This window comes from Abramis brama, assembly GCF_963993115.1.
Source record: "Abramis brama genome assembly, chromosome: 11".
Taxonomy (NCBI): Eukaryota; Metazoa; Chordata; class Actinopteri; order Cypriniformes; family Leuciscidae; genus Abramis; species Abramis brama.
The window spans coordinates 31194550-31214409 of record NC_139973.1 but is presented as its reverse complement, the minus strand read 5'-3'; the positions used below and the strand labels follow the sequence as shown (position 1 = coordinate 31214409).

General features: G+C 39.8%; 1 protein-coding gene and 1 long non-coding RNA gene across 2 annotated transcripts in view; both read left to right on the top strand.

The window, feature by feature from the left end:
* Positions 1-19860, top strand: part of tmtops2a (teleost multiple tissue opsin 2a) — a 54480-nt gene that overhangs the window by 1619 nt on the left and 33001 nt on the right. The window lies entirely within an intron of this gene.
* Positions 15922-19440, top strand: LOC311092053. The gene is made up of 2 exons (XR_014608201.1): positions 15922-17440; positions 18491-19440. It is a non-coding gene; the product is annotated as an uncharacterized lncRNA (long non-coding RNA).

Sequence of the window (19860 nt, the reverse complement as noted above, 5' to 3'; positions counted from 1 at the left end):
GTTTAAATCGAGATTGTGATATCGAGAATTCAGCGTACATGCATTTTAGTTATATTTTTTGCTGTTTGTAAAAAGGCAGCTCAGTATTAGCTAACAATATTAGCCTAATTCTTTCTGTGTTATGTGAAAAAAAGGGAAAAACATAATACAAATTTCAAGTGATACAGAAGAGGGTAGATAATGATTTTTAAAGCAAATCATTTTCAGAAAATGCAACTCTATTTGAGCGACCAAGGACTTTTTGAACCAAGTGATGAAATTTCCAAAAAAATATAATAAATAAATAAAATCATGTAGCCTATCCTTAAAAATTAGACATGATTATAGTAAATAAAAGTGGAAAAATAAAATGTGTTGGCTGAACTCACACATTCACATGTCTAAATTTATTTAGACATTAAACACTTTTACTCAGACTTGGTAAACATGTTACTCAGAACTCAAATTTAGACATGTGAATGTGTGAATTCAGCCAACACATTTTATTTTTCCACTTTTCGTGTCTAATTTTTAAAGATAGTCTACATTATTTTATTTATTTATGTATTATTATTATTTGGAAATTGCATCACTTGGTTCAAAAAGTTCTTACTCAGTTTGAATGGGTATGATGCTTCAGTAGTGCAAATTGCACCCATAAATAAGAATATGATTTAGGATGATGCTAGTCAAATAATATGATCTTCCATAACATCTCTGCCTTGTTCTATTGCATTTGTGCTATAATGTAATTTCTTCAATGTTGTTGCTTTATTGTTTCTGATCCGCACAGGAAAATGAGATGATTGTGTTTAACAAATGTATAACAAATGTCATTGAGGGCGCAAGAAGTGAAGTAATGTTATTAGTTCAGCTGACTGTTATGGATGACATACAACACTGCACAGAATAAATGCAAAAGCAGTTTAAGTTCCCAGTTTTTGCCAATAAGAGTGTTGAGTCGTAAACCTTGGGTCAGGTGTTGATGATTTGTGACATTGTATTAGTCTTGTCACTGTAGGGGTGAACTGGAAAGATCAAATGATATGTTCTGAAAAGATGCAAACAAAATACAGGTTTGTTAGGAGGTGATAATAGCTTGAACTGTGGGTTTGAATATAACTCATAACATAGCCTGTCTCTGTTATAAATGTTTACTTAGCTATCTAAATTGGAACATTCCAAATTTCCAATATGCTTCTATTGTTTTTTATGCTAACCTTAACTCATTCCCTAACAGAATTTTTGTTTAAAAAAACAATCACAAAAAACCTGTTGTACTCAGTCTACTGCCTTCTGTCGTCTGATTAATAGTTTATACTTCTTTAGCAAGAAAAGTGCCTTTTAGAATAATTCCAAAAAATGTTCCCCTTCGCAGGTCGTGCACATGCCTTTTTGCTGTGGAATCCTTACTGATTAAGAATAACTTTTATATTCTTAGACAGTGATATTTCAAGATGAACTCTGTCCTGGACTGAAGCAATTTATGTTTATCAATATAACACTTTTTTCTTTTCTTTTTTTTAAATGTTAAAATGTGATGCGTTGCATTTTCTTTTGCCCCAACAAAAACTACAGAGCTTTGGTCATAAAACTTTTTAAGATTTTTATTTAATCTTATCTTACTACATATTATTGGATCTAGATTGACAACTGATATATCTATGCATTTTATGTAAGTAATCTGCTATAGCCTATACTGTTATACAGATCTCACTGATTTACATTACAAACTATCAGAACTTCATATGTTTTGGTCATAGAAATATTAGCCACTGCACCAAATTGGATATTTTTACTCAGTTGGTACCTCTGAATAAAAGGGTTTTTTTTTTCTCCTTGAGTATGAGCTCCATATTCTCTTATATCACACTATATGAGCAAAAAGCCTGATGTAAAAAATATTTTTTTATGAGGACTTTCTATAAATAATGATTTTTATACTGTAAAAGCTATATTCTATCCACTAACTCTAAACCTACCATCACAGAAAATCTGCATTTTTACATTTTCAAAAAACATCACTAATGACTCGGGTCCAAAATCCTTGTCCTTGAGGGAACATTTTTTGGCCCCCATGAGGAAAAAGGCTTATCCTCATGGGGGCCAAAAAATGTCCCCTCAAGGACAAGGATTTTGGATATTGCCATCTTTCTGGGGATAACCCATAACATAGGGTCTACCAGGACCACACCAATCACACACACACACACACACACACACAATATATACAGTAAAACTGCAGACTGCAGTTTTATATTAAATATGTCAGTGAAGCTTTGTTATTGATTTATAATTTTTATTTTTTTTAAAGCCATCATTGAACCTCCCTGTGTAAATCAGACTGTAATCGTTGAAAAGTATTTTTAAAGTTTCACATGCATAAGTGATGCCATTTAAATCATGTAGTGACTAATACATTTTGAATTATTTTCAGGGAGTTAATCCCTGGAGTGCTATAAATGCTATAAATGTTAGGTGAAAAATATACTACGTTTAATTTCATCACAGTACCCTGGAAGTTGGACAAGAAAGTTAAGTTTTAAAGCATGGGAAAGCAGCTGCTGAAATGTAGTTGTGGAACACAAGACTGCAGATGGTATTAAATTAGTAGGCAAATAACTTTGTAACATTTTTGTAAACACACAGTGGGGTTGTGTTGTGCCACTGTCCCCCCTTTTCCTTCCAAGTTGACCCCAAAAAGGTTTTTATAAATGTCAAGATGTTTCTCACTATATACTGTAACATGTGCTTGCACAGTGTTTTTCTCGTAATCTGTCTTAATTCACAGGTGATGCTGTCCATGTCTTACATGTATTTAAAAATTAATACATTTCCCCCATGTTGCATTATGTGCAGCATGTCATCTGGAAGTAATGAAATACAACATTATCAGGACTACCACAGTGAGTGACAGACACATACTTAGAAGACACATTTCTTTGTCCCACTTTATATTAATGTCTTTACTATGCACTAACATTTAAATTAATAATTTTGCAACAAATATTGCTAAAGTAAACAGATTTAACTAATAGACCTACCAATCCCTATGTAAAAATAAAATAGGGTGGCTGGCATCTTTCTAAAGTCATTTTTATCCCTCTGTAATTTGGCTCCAATTCTCAGCAGAAAATTTACATTTTGACCCCTTCTACAAAATAATGGATTACTCAGTCAATATACGTTAATTACATTTAATAAATTGGTTTTCATCGCTATTTATAGTCTTTTTTCCCAAAAAAATATATTAACATAATAAGCTGAGGAAGTGTCTGAAATTTGGTTGATTTGACATGGAATGACCCTTCGTAATATACCATATGTAAACAGTGCCTTAAAGGTACAAAGATGACTGGTATATTCACTGTTATATTCTTGCATTACATCCTTGTTAAAAACATTAATTAGAAAATCTGGCAGTTGTCATTCTTACAGTATATTGTGATAGCTCATTAGTATGTGTGAGAGACCCGGTTAGAGAGCTGCATACAGTGTATCCATGTTAATCTCAAATTGTGCTTATTTCTTGTCTTCACTCAAGCATGTTGGGACTAAATCCTTATGAGCAGAGTATCCTCTTAAGCGCAGATAAACATGATTAAACAGCTTTGAAGATTAGAACATGCTGTCCTGTTAATAAGAGAGGCCCGAGAAGTGATTTGAGAACATTAGGGAATAGATTGCATAACTCACCTCTTCCCAAAGCCAAGACTGAGGAACTTCAGATCTAAGGCCAAGAAGAAGCTCAGGATCGGTCCTTGTGACAAAAGTATTTATGAATATGTGAATCTACCTGTCTCTACCTTTTTTAATTAGAAATTGATTCAATCAGGTGATTAATGCTGTTAGAATATTTCCTCACCAGAATTATAATAATGATAATTACAGTCTCTCATCTTCAATAGATGACATTATGTATTATCATGACACCCACATGGCTTCCATTTCTGATCAGTCTTATTATAACTATAATGGGCAGGGTATCAGTTTTGATTTTCCAGGCCTTTGGAATTACTTGAATGAAAGAATGTTCCCGTCACAATGAGAAATTGGTCAAATTCTTTGTCCAGACCTATTCACCTTTGTCCAGACCTATTTTCAATGTGGAAGCTATTTCCTGTGAATGAGCACAATTTCCGATTCATTAGCCACTATAGGTGAATAACAAAAAGTCCAGTAAACATAAAACTGTATGCGATAAAATCCAGCGATTGTGATTTTTTTTTTTTTTTAAATGATATGATAGCAAATACCCGTTTGCAACTTCAAGCAGCATAATAGACAGTATTATGGAAGTGTCTGACACTGGAAGCCTTGCACATTCAAGTAAAAACATAGCCGTGTCTGCTCTTACGTTTAATATAAAGTGCTTTAATATAAAGTGTGTAGTTGTAGATTGAGTTCTTCTTTGGAAAGGTCCCTGGACTATACTGAACGTCTCGGTTACGTATGTAACCCTCGTTCCCTGAGTAGGGAACAGAGACGTTACGTCGGATGACGACGAATGGGGTTTCGCTTAGAAAGCCTCTCACCTTCGAGTATACAAAACGAGCCTACTCAGGGAACGAGGGTTACATACGTAACCGAGACGTTCCCTTTCGTGGTCACTCCGAGTTACGTCGGATGACGACGAATGGGGTCCCCAGTCTAATCACGCCACCTCGGCTGTCTTCCAGTGCCCTGCGTAAGTCTGAGCTCCCTGTCGTGAGACTAGGCTTACAGTGGAAATACACATGTGGGGGTCGCCCAGAGGGGGAACCATGCACATGGAGGCACCTAGCCAAGCGCGAAAGCTGCTGGTGGCATAACTCTGGCGTTGACATCGACAGTGCTCAGGGCTTATTAGGCTCACCTGAGGAAATATCGCACGTATCCCGTCCGTGGAGAGGAATGGCGAGCAAGCGAAGACACCTGAGCAGAATCTAGTACCGGCCAGTTGAAGCGAGTACATGGGAAGAAACTGGCTCCACTCGGAGATTATAGAATCTCGCGAATGTGTTAGGTGTCGCCCAGCCTGCAGCTCTACAAATGTCTGTTAGCGAGGCGCCATGCGCTAGATCCCAAGAGGATGCCACACTCCGAGTGGAGTGGGCCGTCACACCAAGGGGGCATTGTCGACATTGTTGGTATGCCAAAGCAATGGTGTCCACTATACAGTGAGACAACCTTTGCTTGAAGAGAGCCTTTCCCTTCAGCTTCCTACCATAACAGACAAGAGCTGGTCTGAGGTCCTGAAACACTGCGTTCTGTCTACGTAAGCACGGAGGCGCGTACTGGACAGAGCAGTGCCAAGGCTGGGTCTGCCTCCTCCAAGGGCAGCGCTTGCAGGTTCACCACCTGGTCTCAAAAGGGTGTGGCGGGAACTTTGGGCACATATCCAGGCCGGGGTCTCAGGATCACGTGAGAGTTATGCGGCCCGAATTCCAGGCACGCTTTGTCAACCGAAAATGCCTGCAGGTCCCCTACCCTCTTGATGGAGGCCAATGCAACCAGGAGCACTGTCTTAATTGACAGCTTAACTTAAGCTCCACTGATTGCAGAGCCTCAAAGGGAGCACTCTGCAGGGCAGTTAACCCTCTGGGGTCTAAGGTGTTTTTGGGGCCCTTGGGATGTTTTGACATTTATTTATTTATTTAGTTTTTATTGAAAGGATCCCCATTAGCTACAGCCGTGCTGCAGCTATTCTTCCTGGGGTCCTGAAAAATATGTACATAAAAATAAAAAAGTCATTAAAAATACAACAAATAAATGGAAAAGGTAAATACACATACACATGCACATATACACATACATATACACATGTATATACACATATCAACGTACATATGTACCCTCATACGGGCATGAAATATACACACATATAAAAATACATTCATACACATACGCCTATAAATATACCTACACATGTGCATGTACACACATATTCACACACATATATAAATAAATATAAACAGTCAGATGTATTATTTTGATAGATGCTGTTTTACATATAATTTAAATTTATTGACATTGTTAGTAAGTATGATATGCTTTGGCAGTTTATTCCATTCCTTCATACCTCTGAACATAACAGTGTTTTTTATGGCATTTGTTCTTGCTATGGGTAAGGTGAAGTTGCCTTTAGTTGCATGTCTGGTACTGTACTGATGATTGTCTACACTGAAAGAAAGATGCCTTGAACAAAACAGAAGGCAATTTTGAGATGGAAATGTTTCTTATGAGAATTAACAGTGAATACAACAGTCTATCTTCGACCAACAACCAGTTAAGATCTTTGTGCATTAATATAATATTTCTCCTATAGCTGCACCTAAGTGCTACACGAGCAGCTCTATTCTGTATAAGTTGTAATTTATTCATATATTCACCAGTGGCATTTGACCAAACTGCTGGGCAATAGTCGAGGTATGTCAATATTAGTGCTTTCATCGCATAATTCATAATATTTGAAGTTAAAAAATTTGCATGTCTTCTCATAATAGATATACCTCTTCCCATTTTTGCAATAATATTATTAATATGTTTTTTCCATGATAATCTAGAGTCAACTGTTACACCCAGCAGTTTGGTCTCGTGCACCTGTTTAATAATTACGTTATTAATTTTAGTATTAATTACAGGATTTTGATTAATGTTATAATTTGAACCTAAAATCATGCAGTTAGTTTTTACTGTTTAGTGCCAGTTTATTGAATTTGATCCAGTCTACTACATATTGTAATTCTATATTTAAAACAGTTTCTAGTTCCATTTGTGTACTTGCTGATGTATATACAGTGAGGAAAATAAGTATTTGAACACCCTGCTATTTTCCAAGTTCTCCCACTTGGAAATCATGGAGGGGTCTGAAATTGTCATCGTAGGTGCATGTCCACTGTGAGAGACATAATCTAAAAAAAACAAAAAAAAACCCCCACAATATATGATTTTTTAACTATTTATTTGTATGATACAGCTGCAAATAAGTATTTGAACACCTGTCTATCAGCTAGAATTCTGACCCTCAAAGACCTGTTAGTCTGCCTTTAAAATGTCCACCTCCACTCCATTTATTATCCTAAATTAGATGCACCTGTTTGAGGTCGTTAGCTGCATAAAGACACCTGTCCACCCCATACAATCAGTAAGAATCCAACTACTAACATGGCCAAGACCAAAGAGCTGTCCAAAGACAGAGACAAAATTGTACACCTCCACAAGGCTGGAAAGGGCTACGGGGAAATTGCCAAGCAGTTTGGTGAAAAAAGGTCCACTGTTGGAGCAATCATTAGAAAATGGAAGAAGCTAAACATGACTGTCAATCTCCCTCGGACTGGGGCTCCATGCAAGATCTCACCTCGTGGGGTCTCAATGATCCTAAGAAAGGTGAGAAATCAGCCCAGAACTACACGGGAGGAGCTGGTCAATGACCTGAAAAGAGCTGGGACCACCGGCTCAGGAACAGGAACCGGCTCAGGAACAGGAACAGGCTCAGGAACAGGAACAGGCTCAGGAACAGGAACAGGCTCAGGAACAGGAACAGGCTCAGGAACAGGAACAGGCTCAGGAACAGGAACAGGCTCAGGAACAGGAACCGGCACCACCGGCTCAGGAACAGACACCACCGGCTCAGGAACAGACACCACCGGCTCAGGAACAGACACCACCGGCTCAGGAACAGACACCACCGGCTCAGGAACAGACACCACCGGCTCAGGAACAGACACCACCGGCTCAGGAACAGGAACAGACACCACCGGCTCAGGAACAGGAACAGACACCACCGGCTCAGGAACAGGAACAGACACCACCGGCTCAGGAACAGGAACAGACACCACCGGCTCAGGAACAGGAACAGACACCACCGGCTTGGCGGCGGCCATCTTGTCCGAAGTCACAGGCTCGGCAGACGTGACGTGAACGGTCTCTGTGGCGGCCATCTTGTCCGAAGACACAGGCTCGGCAGACATGACGTGAACAGTCTCTGTGGCGGCCATCTTGTCCGAAGACACAGGCCCGGCAGACGTGACGTGAACACTCTTGGCGGCGGCCATCTTGTCCGAAGACCCAGGCACGGCAGGCGTGACGTGAACAGGCTCGGCGGCGGCCATCTTGTCTGAAGACACTGGCTCGGCAGGCGTGACGTGAACAGACTCGGCAGCGACCATCTTGTCCGAAGACACAGGCTCAGGAACAGTCTCTGGATCGGCAGACGTCCTGTGCTTCCTCCACGCCTGCAGTACCGCCACTGCATAAAAAGGAAGACCACTCTCTTGGCCGTGGCCGGACTGATGGTGGGCGGCTCCGAGACGATCTCAGGGATGACAGCGGGCTGCTCGGAGGGGACGGCCTCCGGGACGACAGCGGGCTGCTCGGAGGGGACAGCCTCCGGGCCATTGGGGAGGCAGGAAGTCTTCCTCCTCCAGACCACTGGACTCGAGACCACCGGAACTGGGACCACCGGACTCGGGATCACCGGAACTGGGACCACCGGAACTGGGACCACCGGAACTGTCACGAAGAAGGTTTTCCTCCTCCGTCTCGGGACCACCGGAACTGGGACCACCGGAACTGGGACCACCTCAGAGTAGGTGACAGATGGGCCGGAGCATCTCTTCCTCCTCCCTCTCCCCGAAGGGGTCATCGGAGGACTGGGGACTTGGGAGTTTGTGAGGTAAATGGGAGGTGGGCCAAGAGGCGGAAGACCACCCCCCCATCCGCGATGGTAAACATACCCCACAAACTGCCAGAATGACAATATACCCAGCATTCCCATCTCCCAGGCAGGCACAGGCATATTAAGGCTGGTGTTAAAAGTGTCCTTGAGCTCTGCATCGCTGATGTTGAGCCCCTCCGCTACAACCACAAACTGGTGAGCAAACTCCTTTACGCTGGCATTCCCTTGTTGAAGCGAAAGGAGTTTGCTACGATGATCTACTTGTTGAGCGGAGGGGCAGGGAGATGGGAAAAGGAAGATGCCCATATCTTCTGCTGAGTCCTCAGTTGGTCGGTACATTATGTCACGGCTGAATATAATACAAAAAGGTGCAAGGACTCAAGTGCAGGAGAATGATAGTTTAATTACAAAAAGAAAAACAAACACAAAACAAAACCCACGAGGGGGAAAACATAACTAGTAAATACAAAACAAAACCAGAACATGAACTTACTGGAGGATAACGGGGAACAGGAAACATAAGACAATGTACCAACACAGACTGCAAACAAGAGGGGACTTATAAAGGGAAACTAATCAGGAGGGAACAGGTGGAAGAACTCAAACAATAATCAGATAACAAGTGGGAGGGATCAGACAATGACATGAGCACATGGCCCAAAATAACAAAACACCCATGTGCAGCACAAGACAGGACAGGCATGTGACAAAAATAATCATTAAGATAATTTGCAATATCTATTGGCTTAGTTATAAATTTATCCCCTGTTTCCAGAAAAAATGGAATTATTTTATTTTTCTTACCAGTCAATTGATTTAAAACATCCCGTAACTTCCTACTATCATTACCTATGTTTTTAACATGATTATCAAAATAGATTTTCTTCTTCTTTTTATTAAGTTTAGTAACAGAATTTCTCATTTTACGATATAGGTCCCAATCACATTTATTTACTGTAGTAACTGCTGTTCTTTTCATTTGACCTCTTATTTTCATAGAATTTTTCAGTTCATCATCCAACCAAGGTGTGACGTTGTTCCTGACAGTAAACTTCTTTAAAGGCGCATGTTTCTCAATCAATGACAAGAATAAATTATTAAATTTAAAGAGGGCAATTTCTGGATTACTAGCTGCCAACACATCAGACCAACATATAGCTTGAACATCTTCAATAAACTTGTCATTTTTAAACAATTTATAAGATCTTTTAAATAAGACTGCAGTTCCAGATCCACTCAGCTTGGTTATTAAAACAGAAATGATCAGATTATGATCACTGCTACCAGTGGGAATAGACAGTACCTTTTTACACAGTTCAGGACGGTTTGTGAAAATATGATCTATACAGGTAGATGTTCTGGAGCCGTCGCTCTTAAAACATGTTCTTGTAGGCTTATTTATAAGTTGAGTAAGTCCACATGCATTTGCAGTAGTTAACAGTTTTTTTTTTCAAGTGGCAGTCTTTAGAAAACCAGTCAATGTTTAAGTCACCCATGAAATATATGTCCTGACTTACATTAGTATTTATATCCAACATTTTACAGATAGTGTCAAGATATTCACAATTGGCACTTGGTGACCGGTAACAGCAACACAGAAGTATCGACTTTCGGTGAGGTAGATGCATTTGCAACCATAATATTTTGATGTTAAAACTCATTAAATCAGTTCTTATTTTTACTGGCAAGTGATTCTGAATATAAAAAGCTACTCCACCACCAAAACCATTTCTGTCATTTCTGTATATGTTGTAACCTTCAATAAATAGTTCTGTGTCATCAAAGGAAGAGTCCAAGTGAGTCTCCGAGATAGCAAGAATGTGTATTTTATACTCATTTAGCAGTTCAGCAACTTCATTGATTTTATTCCTGAGACTGTTTATATTAATATGTGCTAGTCTTAAGCCTTTTCTTGGTAATGAGTACATGAGTTTTATGTGCTGTCATACCTTCAGAGTTGCGCAGAGATTACTTAGGGGTGCTAGTGCGGGAATGGATGATGAGTTTGTCGTATCTGAGGTAGGCAATGTCTCCTTTGTCACGTGCTTCTTTCAACTTTGGCATCAATTCCTTTCTTTTTAACTGCACAGCATCAGTGTAATCGTCATTAATGAAAATGTTTGTGCCCTTGAGGTTCTTTGCTCTTTGCATAACAGCAGCTTTGTCCTTAAAGTTCAGAAATTTAACAACAATAGATCTTGGTCTATTTCTAGCAGCTTCAGGTTTTCCTATTCGGTGTGCACGCTCCATGTCTCTTTGTAGTTGTAGTTTTTGCCTAAAAATGTCCTTCACTTTTTCTTCAGAGTCTGCCCAGGATTCGCCAGTGGATTCAGGAACACCATCAATCACAATATTATTTATCCTTGATTGACCTTCAAGATATTCTTGTTTGTCACACATAACTTGCAGACTCTCACAGATTTTCACTATATCAGTTTCTGTGATTTTTCCATGCTCAGACTGTTTAGCTTGAGTGACTTTAAGTTCATCTACGTCCTTCTGTGTATATTGTAAACTTGCTTTTAGCTCTTGTAATTCTTTGGAAACGTTATCCATTCTGGTGTTCACTGAGTCCATAATAATTTTAACAAAGTCCTTGAACATTTCCTGTTGTTGCTTTAACAGAGCCATGAACATATCTTTTTGCTGTTGTAACAGTTCATTTACCTGAATGATGGTTGCATATTCCTCCTCTGTGTTCCTCAACTTTGGAGGAGCCATGTTCTACTAACCCTGGAAGCTGGAAGCCTGGAACCGGCCAGGTGGTGGTGGCTGAAAGCCTGAAGCCGGCCTGGTGGTGGTGGCTGGAAGCCTGAAGCCGGCCAGGTAGAGGAAAATGGCTCCACTACCACCGGCAGGCCCAATCTCAATCCACCAAATATCACCCTTCAGTTTCTCAATCCACTGCTTAAAACCATCCAAATGACTACACATCAATCACAAAATCTGTTCAGAAAGTTCCTTTTTGGAGGATGATAAGCAGGTCTCTGGTGATTGTTGTTTGTTGGTGAAAAGACATGCCCTGACATTTGTGCTTTTTTCAGTTATTTATAAGCATGTTAATGGCAAAGGTGTAAATTCACTCTATATAGCACAAACAGGGCTACCATAATATGTGAGCAACATGTATGTAGATGTTTGTATTTTTAAGAGAATAATGTTTATGCGTGGTTATTAAATAAAAACGAAAGTTGCTGAAATAAGACCACAAAACTCATACTAAATATGTGTCCACAAGACTTTTGACTAATGGATGTTGTCGCTTCGAGTTCTGGCTTCAAAATTATGTGAAAATAGTCTTGCTTTATCGTTCACATAAAACAATACATTGATTTAAATTGTGTAAGACAGGTTTTGCTTGGAAAGCCAATATGCGAGGGGGGCGTGAAGGAGGAGTGGTTTACACCTGAGAATACAATGTCCCACCCATTATGTGTAATGACTTGCATAATGAGCCATTCATTCAGGTGTGACACTGACTGAGCCACAAGAATGAATGCAAGGACCAAAGATATATTTAGAAGAAGACTTATATTGACCATTTAAGATTTTGCTTACATCTATCTTGTAAATATGTTTTGCTATTTTATTAAAAAGGTTACAATTACAACAATAATTACAATTTCAACAATATTTCAAGTGTACTCTTTCTTTGTAAAAAAATTATTATAGGCCTACATTTTATCATATGTATTCATTAGTTTGAATATAGCCAACATTGGAACATCTAACATCTTAGTTGATGACTTTATTTTTGACAAAAATAGTATTATATATATATATATATATATATATATATTAGTGCTGGGAAAAAATTAATCGCATCCAAAATAAAAGTTTGTGTTTGCATAATATATGTGTGTGTACTGTGTATAATTATTTTGTATATATAAATACACAAATATGCATGTATATATTTAAGACTTTTATTTATTTATATATAAATTATTTATATTTATATATAATATAAATTATGTATAAATGTATATACAGTATATACATGCAAATATTTCTTAAATAAATACATGCATATGTGTGTATTTATATATACAAAATAATTATACACAGTACACACACATATATTATGCAAACACAAACTTTTATTTTGGATGCGATTAATCGCGATTAATTTTTTCCCAGCACTAATATATATATATGTGTGTGTGTGTGTGTGTGTGTGTGTATGTATGTATGTATATATATAAATACATTTTATCATACGTATTTCAAAGTTAAGGATATCTTAGTTGATTATTTTTGACAAAACACACACACATATATATATATATATATATATATATTTAACACATGAGCAGAAATTGGCAACATTATAAGCTTATTTGATGTGGCAGTATTTTACAGTAAAAACTTTATAATCTATCCGATTTTTGTAGACGATTTTTACTCATCTTAGTATAGCAAGAGTTTGCTAAAAGCTGTTCATTCATTCACACACAGAAACGCGATTCATTTTGAAACAGTATTTGTGCCAGCTGTTGTAGCTACACAACAGCGCGCATCTGTGCATTCATTCATTCACGCACAGAATGTCTTAAAATAATATGTGATAAAGCAAGACTATGAAAACTGATTCATATTTAAACAGTCTTTTTGCGTGTACAGACACTTGCGATTAGAACAAAGCAAATATAGAACTGACCTATTCCTCAGCCGGATCTGTTGCTCCTCGAAATGAAACTTCTAGAACTTCTGAGGTAAATTTTCCAGGATTATTATCAAGATTATTCCTCACAGCGTCGTAAAGTACAGTCTGAAAGTGAACTCGCAGTGTGTGTTATCCAGCTGATGTGGGCGTTTCACAGGATTGCATGGATCGCCTCACATTTGCGTTTGAATAGCGCACGCTCTCCGTGGGCGGAGTCAAATTAAAACGTAATGAGCTGAGATGAGAACGACTGACATCTCTCTCTTTTCATTCATATTACATAAACAGAGAATATTTGTTTTTTATAAAAATTACTTAATTTAAAAGAAGAGAATTCAAGCTTCATGCCTGTGTGCCTGTGTGACTGTTTGACTGAGTATTCGCTGAGTTATGGTTCATTTTCGGACGTGTTTCAGAATTCAGACTTAACTGACAGAGAGAAGGCAGAACTCGCTTCGTGTTTATTTTTCTTTATTTTTCACTTTGTTTTTATTGTGAGTATACACAAAAAAAATACACACTTAACAGAATTGATTGATGTATGAAACTCCTATGGAAAATCAAAGTCAATAGAGTATTTATGAGTCTCTTTTACACTGATAAAAAAAAAAGCGAGCTGGTATCGCCGGCGATACCGCCGACCCCAGGGGGTTAAAACCACTGAGAGGTCCCAAGAGGGTACGAGGGGAGGACGAGGAGGATTCAGTCTCCTCGCTCCCCTCAGGAACCTGATGATCAGGTCGTGCTTTCCCAGAGACTTACCATCAACTGCGTTGTGATGTGCGGCAATGGCGGCAACATACACTTTCAGGGTGGAGGGAGACAGCCTTCGCTCCAACCCTTCTTGCAGGAAGGAAAGCACGACACTGATCGGGCATTTCGTGGGTTCTTGATGTTTAGAAGAACACCAGTTGACGAAGAGGTTCCACTTTAACGCATAGGCATGTCTCGTGGACGATGATGTGGACGACCTGCTCCTCGTCCTCCCTGATCTTGTGCAAGGTCTGCGCAAGAAGGCTCACTGGGGGAAACGCATACTTGCGTAGGCCCCGCGGCCAGCTGTGCGCCAGTGCATCCGTGCCGAGCGTGCCCTCGGTCAGGGAATAAAACAGGTAGCAATGGGACGAGTCGTGGGAGGCAAACAGATCTACCTGTGCGTCCCTGAACTGATCCCAAATCAGCTGAACCTACGGGGGATGGAGTTTCCATTCTCCAGGGAGAGGCCGAAGCCGAGACAGCTCGTCGGCCGCAAGGTTCAGGTCTCCCGGGATATAAATGGCTCGAAGCGACCTCAGATGCTTCTGACTCCATATGAGGAGGTGGCGAGCAAGTTGCGACATACGGCGGGAACGTAGACCACCTTGAAGGTTGATGTACGCTACTGTCGCGGTATTGTCTGATCGGACTAGTACGTGCTGACCCCTGAGCAACGCACGGAAGCGGTGCAGGGCGAGACGTACAGCCAGCAACTCGAGGCAATTGACATACCAAAGGCGCTGGGGTCCTGTCCAGGAGCCCGCGGCAGCATGTCCATTGCACATGGCGCCCCAGTCCGTGGTGGAGGCATCTGTTGATACAACAACATGCCGGGAAACTCGTTCTAAGGGCACTCCGGCCCATAGAAAACTGAGGTTCATCCATGGGGTGAAGGTCTGACGGCAGGCCGGAGTCACTGGGACTTGGAGCGTGCCGTGTTGCCATGCCCAACTCGGGACTCGATCGCGAAGCCAAAGCTGAAGCGGTCTCATATGAAGCAATCTGAGTGGCGTTACTGCGGCTGCGGATGCCATATGCCCCAGGAGCCTCTGAAATAGTTTCAGTGGAACCGCACTCTTGCCCTCGAATAGACGAAGGCAAGTCAGCTCAGACTGCACGACCGAGTCGATTTCCATACCGAGAAAAGAGATCCTCTGCACGGGGCAGAGTTTGCTCTTCTCCCAGTTGACCCGAAGGCCCAGACGAGCTAGGTGCCGTAGCACTAGGTCCCTGTGTTCGCAAACCTGGTCTCGAGAGTGAGCTAGGATCAGCCAGTCGTCGAGATAGTTCAGGATGCGAACCCCGTGTTCCCGGAGAGGACTTTCGTGAAGACGTGAGGAGACAGGGCTAGCCCGAATGGGAGAACCGCGTACTGGTATGCCCACCCCTCGAAAGCAAACCGAAGAAACGGTCTGTGTCGAGGTAAAATGGAGACATGGAAGTAGGCGTCCTTCAGGTCGATCACTGCAAACGAATCCTGCGGCCGCACGCACTGGAGGATGCGTTTGGCCGTGAGCATCTTTAACGGCATCCTGTGAAGGGAGCGATTCAAGACGCGCAGGTCGAGGATTGGCCGTAACCCACCGGATTCTTTCGGTAAAATGAAGTAGGGGCTGTAGAAGCCGGATTTCATTTCGGCTGGAGGGACAGTCTCGATCGCACCCTTCGCCAGTAGGGTGGCGACCTCCGCTCTCATGACAGGGGCCTCGTCGGAATTATGCCACACCAACCCTCAGATCACCCTGGCCACCAGCCAAAGTATCCCCTCTCGAGGAAGAGATAGATTGGGGTGTGGCAGAGGGGACTCTCACACAAGGATCATTGAGTCTCGATCTATAAACATTGCGATGGTCATGTTCCCGCAATGAAAACATGACTCATCCACGAGCGCTGCCGAGCATGATTAAGCCCAACACGCGAAACAGCGCTCGTGACCGTTAGGCAGATGAATCACGCGCCCACATCCAGTAAATACACGGGCGAGCCGTCTTGAAAAAGACGTGCCGCGTGCAGCTCTTTTAGAGAGAGGAAGAAATACACACACTGTCGGCAGATCACTGCACAGATCAGCAGCAGGCAATGCGATCTCGCTGGAACGCGCCGTCACACCAACACACTGAAGAGCCGCTCGTCTCGTAGAGTGAAGATGATTCAGAATGGCTTGTAGGAGTGAAGAAAACTCTTGGCTCCGAAGCGAAAACATATCTGCATGTTGCCAGCGTACTTCCTTATATACCCACGACATTTTCTTGCCATTGGCTCGTTTTGTATACTCGAAGGTGAGAGGCTTTCTAAGCAAAACCACCCCATTCGTCGTCATCCGACGTAACTCGGAGTGACCACGAAAGGGAACTGTATTTTGTTCCATAATTTTGCATTTTCTACTACTAAGACTAACAGCACAATGATCACCCTGTTGTACAGATATTGAGTGATCTTGTTGGAGCCTGTCAGATCAAATACTGTAGAATTGCCATTGGATTTCATGACATTTATGGGATTGATGTACTAGTGGATCTTTAGAACATGCGTGCCATGTGTGTGGTTGTAGAGACTGCATTCTGATTAACACGGTTCTTACAATGAGTTTACTGCTCCCTATACACTGAGCAGGAAATATCTGCAGGAGTTCTCTAAACTTGACAAACTATATTCATGTGTGTCTATATAATGGGCCATATCTAGCACCCAGCGCAATTGACTTTGTACACCGACGCATGTATCATTCCTATTTTGCACCGTGTTCCGGCGCAAACGTTCCTTGGTGCTATTTTGCAGTTCCATGAAACAATTCCGCAACAGACCAGGAAAAACCTAGTCTAAAGTCATATGGAATTAATTTTGTGCCAATAATAATGAACGTAACTTTTCAAGAAACTAATAAAAATGTATATTGAAACTGAATAAAATATCTTTGAAACTGAAAAAGAATAAATCGCAGACAAATTTTTTGACTTCGTTTTTAATACACTGCATGTTTTGCTATTTCTCATATTTCTTTCGCTGATCTGAACTTACAAATGCGCTTCCAGAGTTTTCATTTACGCTTCTGGAGTTTTCGTTTACGCTGCCTGAGTTTTCGTTTGCTGTTCTGACACATTTCTCTCGTGGGGGCTAGTAGCAGTGTGTTGGCTACTGAGTTTTTGATTGACAGCTTCTTCACCTGGAAGTGAAGACGTCAGTGGTATGTTTATGTGTGGATGTGAGCGTCTGTAATCGCAGCTTTCTATTTCATATTAGTGATATTAAGTTTATATCTGTATTTATTTGCTGCTACACTATATTGTTGAGATGATTTCTTATAGAAGGAAGAGTACAGATGAATGATATCATTATCATTAGTCATCGTCCCTATCAGGATACTGGATAGCCTACTCGTGGTAAGTCTGATTATTTTTTTATTTTTTTTTAATAATACTATACTAATACTATTTATAATACAGTACTGGCTTTTTTCAGGTGGAGAGGCATTTTAGAGCTCAGTGAGAGTCCATAACATTATACAGCTGTGTTGTCTTGATTTAACTTAGCCCAATCAGTACATGACTTGTTTATCTACATTCGGTTACAGTCTTCGATTAGATCATATTTCCCCCCAGCTACCCCAAACAACATTGGGCTAGAGTACTGTACAGTATCTGTACTGTAGCCTACAGTACAAAAAGTACTGTATCAGTCAATAACCGATGCCATAGGACCAGAGTGCTGTCAATCACTGCCTGATTCAACTTTGGCAATGTAAAGCCTTTTTTTTACCATGCCAATAAAGCTATTTAAACCTGAATTTCTCAATTGCTGATTAATTTGCGATGCAGAGTTTTTGAAAGAGGAGAGACATGACTTCACCACAGAACACATCTCTGTTCATAATATGTAAACACTCAATTATTTTGATCAATTATCAATTATCCTGGTCGCAATATTTATTCTGATTACTTTTGTGTAATAAAGATGACTGATAAAGCTATTATATGTAGCTAGTATGAGTAACAAAATGCTTTTTCTGTGTCCATATTTGACTAATAATAATGCAAAAAATTGCACTTCAAATGAACATTTCTGAGAAAAATGTTTAATCTTTAATAGTCTTTAATAATAAATATATGTCCAAATTAAAAACTTAATACATGCAAGTAATTATGGCTGAAAACATCCAGCAAACTAGGGAATACACAGCCATGGATATATGTTTATATATACAGTATATATATATATAGGGCTATACAGCCATCTACTGGTTACTCAACAGTATTACAGATGATAAATGCTGCATGACTCCGATGTAAATATTTAGTACTGTAAAATCCCTTAAAACATTTATATAATTTGTTTGGAATACATATTTTAAGTCTGCAACTTGTTACTGTATGTGGGAGTTCAAAGCAGTTTGTATTGTTATATTATAATACATTTCCTCTCTCATTTTCCAGGGAGTGGAGCAACTTTTCCATAAACAAAATTCTGATGCTGACACAGGATAGAGTGATAGTACCAGAGATCCACTGTCCCCATCAGACAATAATCTTACCTTGTTCAGACACATCACCTTTGAATGACTGGGATCTTGATCTTCAGACACCTGATTTATTTTATTTTAATATAAACTAGCAAATATTCTAATTTCCTCTAGATTAAAACAAACACAGTTCACAAGTACACAAGAGGTTGCACTTTATTCTTATGAGTCTATGCTGATCTTGGATTAGCATACCAAGAAAGGCATAGTTCACCCAAAAATAAAATTCTAACTTATTTTACTCACACTCATGCTGTCCCAGATGCATTTTACTTTCTTTCTACAGATAAACACAAATTAAGATTGTAAGGAAAGTAATCCATCTCTGCGAGTCCTAAAGACGCTTTAAAAACCACACACAGTGACCGTGAAGGTAATCCATGCGACCTCAGTGGATGAATCAATGCCTTCTGAAGTGAAACAATAGGCTAGATAAAATAAATACTAATAATGTAAACTGTTTTAAATATTAAAAATCACTTCCGACCAACTGTCTTACGTACGTGGGTTACAATCCACTTGTATTATATGGACTCACAGAGATGGATTATTTCCTTAAAAATCTTTGTTCATGTTTATGTGAAGAAGAAAGTCACATACATCTGGGATTGCTTTGTTACTTGTACTGCAACAGGAAATGTTCAAAGAATCTTTGCAACATTTAAAATGTATATGCATTTTTAAAATGTATTCTGTATTTGTAATTGCATTTTGTATATCATGAGAATACTGTGCATTACATGTATAGTATGCAGTTAATGTTTTTTGGATTCTTTCCTGTCACAACATAATTGCATCCAAGACTTTCACTCTGATACTTGTGTATATGCTTTAGTGACAATAAAGAATGTAAATTTATTTGAATTCATATTTTCAATTACATTCATTTAACTGGTTGTATAAGTCACAATTGAAACGGTTGATGATTGTTAAAATAAATTTACAATTTTAAATGTTAGAAGATAGTATTAATTAAATGAAATAACTAAATACAATTATCAATAAAAAAATGGCAACAAGAACATTCTTTGTGTGACATATGTAATGAAATGCCCTTTGAGGTCTGTATCATCTGACAGCAGGCCACGATTGTAATTTTCATATTGTTTAAATTCCTCTTATTTAAGTGATCATTAATTTTGATGGTGTAAATGTATATCATGCTAACAATGAGTAGTGTGATGGCCATGGTTGCCAACCTTGATTACCTGGTTGAAGTGAAACTTTCTTGATGGCTGAATATATCACACACGTTTGCTAGTATTCTCTTTAAATTGTAACAGC